We start from the raw sequence: 6,476 nt of genomic DNA on the forward strand, positions 1-6,476 counted from the left end.
CGTAGACCTAGCCACATTCTCCATAAGGGGACGTAGACCGAGCCACATTCTCCATAAGGGGCCGTTATTAATACACATAGACGTAGACCGAGCCACATTCTCCATAAGGGGCCGTTATTAATACACATAGACGTAGACCTAGCCACATTCTCCATAAGGGGACGTTATTAATACACATAGACGTAGACCTAGCCACATTCTCCATAAGGGGCCGTTATTAATACACATAGACGTAGACCTAGCGACATTCTCCATAAGGGGACGTAGACCTAGCCACATTCTCCATAAGGGGCCGTTATTAATACACATAGACGTAGACCTAGCCACATTCTCCATAAGGGGCCGTTATTAATACACATAGACGTAGACCTAGCCACATTCTCCATAAGGGGCCGTTATTAATACACATAGACGTAGACCTAGCGACATTCTCCATAAGGGGCCGTTATTAATACACATAGACGTAGACCGAGCCACATTCTCCATAAGGGGACGTAGACCTAGCCACATTCTCCATAAGGGGACGTAGACCGAGCCACATTCTCCATAAGGGGCCGTTATTAATACACATAGACGTAGACCTAGCCACATTCTCCATAAGGGGCCGTTATTAATACACATAGACGTAGACCTAGCCACATTCTCCATAAGGGGACGTAGACCGAGCCACATTCTCCATAAGGGGCCGTTATTAATACACATAGACGTAGACCTAGCCACATTCTCCATAAGGGGACGTAGACCGAGCCACATTCTCCATAAGGGGCCGTTATTAATACACATAGACGTAGACCGAGCCACATTCTCCATAAGGGGCCGTTATTAATACACATAGACGTAGACCTAGACACATTCTCCATAAGGGGACGTTATTAATACACATAGACGTAGACCGAGCCACATTCTCCATAAGGGGACGTAGACCTAGCCACATTCTCCATAAGGGGCCGTTATTAATACACATAGACGTAGACCTAGCCACATTCTCCATAAGGGGCCGTTATTAATACACATAGACGTAGACCTAGACACATTCTCCATAAGGGGACGTAGACCTAGCCACATTCTCCATAAGGGGACGTAGACCGAGCCACATTCTCCATAAGGGGACGTTATTAATACACATAGACGTAGACCTAGCCACATTCTCCATAAGGGGACGTAGACCGAGCCACATTCTCCATAAGGGGCCGTTATTAATACACATAGACGTAGACCTAGACACATTCTCCATAAGGGGACGTAGACCTAGCCACATTCTCCATAAGGGGCCGTTATTAATACACATAGACGGAGACCGAGCCACATTCTCCATAAGGGGACGTAGACCGAGCCACATTCTCCATAAGGGGACGTTATTAATACACATACAGTGGGGGAAAAAAGTATTTAGTCAGCCACCAATTGTGCAAGTTCTCCCACTTAAAAAGATGAGAGAGGCCTGTAATTTTCATCATAGGTATACGTCAACTATGACAGGCAAAATGAGAAAAATAAATCCAGAAAATCACATTGTAGGATTTTTAATGAATTTATTTGCAAATCTGCACTGATGTCTGGTTGTGGATAAAGAGTTACCTGTCCAACAGAACACAGAGGGTGTTCTTTAATGGAAGCCTCTCCAACATAATCCAGGTAGAATCAGGAATTCCCCAGGGCAGCTGTCTAGGCCCCTTACTTTTTTCAATCTTTACTAACGTCATGCCACTGGCTTTGAGTAAAGCCAGTGTGTCTATGTATGCGGATGACTCAACACTATACACGTCAGCTACTACAGCGAGTGAAATCACTGTAACACTTAACAAAGAGCTGCAGTCAGTTTCAGAATGGGTGGCAAGGAATAAGTTAGTCCTAAATATTTCAAAAACTAAAAGCATTTTATTTGGGACAAATCATTCACTAAACCCTAAACCTCAACTAAGTATTGTAATGAATAATGTGGAAATTGAGCAAGTTGAGGAGACTAAACTGCTTGGAGTAACCCTGGATTGTAAACTGTCATGGTCAAAACATGTTGATACAACAGTAGCTAAGATGGGGAGAAGTCTGTCCATAATAAAGCGTTGCTCTGCCTTAACAGCACTATCAACAAGGCAGGTCCTACAGGCCCTAGTTTTATCTCACCTGGACTACTGTTCTGTCAAGGTCAGGTGCCACAAAGCTCAGAACAGGGCAGCACGGTTGGCCCTTGGATGTACACAGAGAGCTAACATTAATGACATGCATGTTAGTCTCTCCTGGCTCAAAGTGGATGAGAGATTGACTTCATCACTACTTGTATTTGTGAGAGGTATTGACATGTTGAATGCACCGAGCTGTCTGTTTGAACTACTGGCACACAGCTCAGACACCCATACATACCCCACAAGACATGCCACCAGAGGTCTCTTCACAGTCCCCAAGTCAAGAACAGACTATGGGAGGTGCACAGTACTACATAGAGCCATGACTACATGGAACTCTATTCCACATCAGGTAACTGATGCAAGCAGTAGAATCAGATTTAAAAAACAGGTAAAAATACACCACTGTTTTATATTTTGTGGATCCATAATAAACCCCAGGAAGAGTAGCTGCTGCCTTGGCAGGAACTAATGGGGATCCATAATAAACCCCAGGAAGAGTAGCCGCTGCCTTGGCAGGAACTAATGGGGATCCATAATAAACCCCAGGAAGAGTAGCTGCTGCCTTGGCAGGAATTAATGGGGATCCATAATAAACCCCAGGAAGAGTAGCTGCTGCCTTGACAGGAACTAATGGGGATCCATAATAAACCCCAGGAAGAGTAGCTGCTGCCTTGGCAGGAACTAATGGGGATCCATAATAAACCCCAGGAAGAGTAGCTGCTGCCTTGGCAGGAACTAATGGGGATCCATAATAAACCCCAGGAATAGTAGCTGCTGCCTTGGCAGGAACTAATGGGGATCCATAATAAACCCCAGGAAGAGTAGCTGCTGCCTTGGCAGGAACTAATGGGGATCCATAATAAACCACAGGAAGAGTAGCTGCTGCCTTGACAGGAACTAATGGGGATCCGTAATAAACCCCAGGAAGAGTAGCTGCTGCCTTGGCAGGAACTAATGGAGATCCATAATAGACCCCAGGAAGAGTAGCTGCTGCCTTGGCAGGAACTAATGGGGATCCATAATAAACCCCAGGAAGAGTAGCTGCTGCCTTGGCAGGAACTAATGTGGATCCATAATAAACCCCAGGAAGAGTAGCTGCTGCCTTGGCAGGAACTAATGGGGATCCGTAATAAACCCCAGGAAGAGTAGCTGCTGCCTTGGTAGGAACTAATGGGGATCCATAATAAACCCCAGGAAGAGTAGCCGCTGCCTTGGCAGGAACTAATGGGGATCCATAATAAATACAAATACAAATATGTCAAAGTTCTCAATTAGGAAGATGGTGCTGTTCAGAATGCCATGTTCATGACTGTTGATGTTGACAGGACTCTCCTAACGCCATGTTGCCATGACCACCATCGATGAAGGAGAGGCGGGGAAACAGAACCACACCTTCACCAAGTCATACAATGTTTGCTTCATGAACAATTGTTGCATCTTCTAAAATAAATAAATATACAGTACCAGTCAGAAGTTTGGACACACCTACTCATTCCAGGGTTTTTGCTTTATTTTTGCTATGTTCTACATTGTAGAATAATAGTGAAGACATCAAAACTATGAAATAACACATGGAATCATGTAGTAACCAAAAAAGTGTTTAAAAAAATCGAAATATATTATATATTTGAGATTCTTCAAAGTAGCCACCCTTTGCCTTGATGACAGCTTTGCACACTCTTGGCATTCTCTCAACCAGCTTCACCTGGAATGCTTTTCCAACAGTCTTGAAGGAGTTCCCACATATGCTGAGCACTTGTTGGCTGCTTTTCCTTCACTCTGCGGTGCAACTCATCCCAAACCAACTCAACTGGGTTGAGGTCAGGTCATCTGATGCAGCACTCCATCACTCTCCTTCTTGGTCAAATAGCCCTTACACAGCCTGGAGGTGTGTTGGGTCATTATCCTGTTGAAAAACAAATGATAGTCCCACTAAGCCCAAACCAGATGGGATGGCGTATCACTGCAGAATGCTGTGGTAGCCATGCTGGTTAAGTGTGCCTTGAATTCTAAATAAATCACACAGTGTCACCAGCAAAGCACCATCACACCTCCTCCTCCATGCTTCACGGTGGGAAACACACATGTGGAGATCATCCGTTCACCTACTCTGCATCTCACAAAGACACATCTCAAATCTGGACTCATCAGACCAAAGGACAGATTTCCACCGGTCTAATGTCCATTGCTCGTGTTTCTTGGCCCAAGCAAGTCTCTTCTTCTTATTGGTGTCCTTTAGTAGTGGTTTCTTTGCAGCAATTCGACCATGAAGGCCTGATTCACGCAGTCTCCTCTGAACAGTTGATGTTGAGATGTGTCCGTTACTTGAACTCTATGAAGCATTTATTTGGGCTGCAATTTCTGAGGCTGGTAACTCTAATGAACTTATCCTCTGCAGCAGAGGTAACTTTGGGTCTTCCATTCCTGTGGCGGTCCTCATGAGAGCCAGTTTCATCATAGCGCTTGATGTTCTTGAAATGTTCCGGATTGACTGACCTTCATGTCTTAAAGTAATGATGGACTGTCGTTTCTCTTTGCTTACTTGAGCTGTTCTTGCCATAATATGGACTTGGTCTTTTACCAAATAGGACTATCTTCTGTATACCAACCGTACCTTGTCACAACACAACTGATTGGTTCAAACGCATTAAGAAGGAAAGAAATTCAAAAAATTAACTTTTAAGAAGGCACACCTGTTAATTGAAATGCATTCCAGGGGACTACCTCATGAAGCTGGTTGAGAGAATGCCAAGAGTGTGCAAAGCTGTCATCAAGGAAAAGGGTGGCTACTTTGAAGAATCTCAAATATAAAATATATTTTGATTTGTTGAACACTTCTTTGGTTACTACATGATTCCATATGTAATATTTCATAGTTTTGATGTCTTCACTATTATTCTACAATGTAAAAAATAGTAAAAATAAAGAAAAACCCTTGAATTAGTAGGTGTGTCCAAACTTTTGACTGGTATATATATATATATGTTTTTTTTAAGCAGTAAAGAGGAGAAAATACATTTCCAGTGGTTATCTCTGTATTAGTATGACCCCCATCAGCCCATTAAAACACCTGGGTAGAGCAGATAGGACTTGGAGCATGAGGCTTTGCAACACACAGTGTTTCATCTCCAAACTGGGAGGATTTACAGTGTTTCATCTCCAAACTGGGAGGATTTTAACAGGCCTCATGTCGCTCAGGTAGGAGGGTACCAGAAATGCATGAATAAAAAACAGAACACTAATGAAAGAGCACACAGGGCCACAGTACCTCAGGAGCACACAGACACCAAAACTATCCCTGGCATCAATATTTTCAACTGGCTCGGCTCGCTATCACAGCATCACAAATGTCCCATTTATTAAAGGTGGATCAAATTCCTTTTGAGGAGGGGTGGCTGGAAACGGCTGATGAATCTGTCAAAGTCTGCCAGAAGCTCCAGCACTGTGCTTGTTAAAGTGGAAATCAGGAGATACCCTATTTGTTTGAGTCAAGCCTTGAGTAGTGTGGTGCTGTTGTTGACTTACAACCTGTTACAGAGTCTGGCCTTGAGTAGTGTGGTCCTGTTGTTGACTTACAACCTGTTACAGAGTCTGGCCTTGAGTAGTGTGGTCCTGTTGTTGGCTTACAACCTGTTACAGAGTCTGGCCTTGAGTAGTGTGGTCCTGTTGTTGGCTTAAAACCTGTTACAGAGCCTTGAGTAGTGTGGTCCTGTTGTTGGCTTACAACCTGTTACAGAGTCAAGCCTTGAGTAGTGTGGTCCTGTTGTTGGCTTAAAACCTGTTACAGAGTCTGGCCTTGAGTAGTGTGGTCCTGTTGTTGGCTTAAAACCTGTTACAGAGTCTGGCCTTGAGTAGTGTGGTCCTGTTGTTGGCTTAACCTGTAGTGCTGTAGTGAGGTCTAGGTGCTTGGATCGATGAGCAGAGCCAAATTGAGTGATATGAGAAAGAAAACATTTGCATCATTTCAAGATGATAATGATTTAACTTTCCTGGTCAACAATTTAATTGGTATTAGCCTAATTCTTTACACAAATGTTGAAGTCTACCCCCTTATTATAGATTTTTGAGCGAAAGCTTGATATTTTTGTGCAGTCATTAAGATTTGTTAAAAACAAACATGCCCTGAACCTCATTGCTGCCTTTGAAGCTGATATGACATTGATTGTACAGTATACAGTCTAAGATCTGGCGTTTGTTAAAAAATATATATATATTCTTAAACCTGTGTGTTTAGTTATGTTCTTTGTTAAATCTGCATTTTGAATGTATAATTCAACTTCTGTATATGTTTGTATAATTGGACAAGTTTAAGGAAAAAAATAGAAAAAATAAGGAACCATAACGTTAGTG

Source organism: Coregonus lavaretus (assembly GCF_964263955.1).
Source record: "Coregonus lavaretus genome assembly, contig: HAP1_SCAFFOLD_145, whole genome shotgun sequence".
Classification (NCBI taxonomy): Eukaryota; Metazoa; Chordata; class Actinopteri; order Salmoniformes; family Salmonidae; genus Coregonus; species Coregonus lavaretus.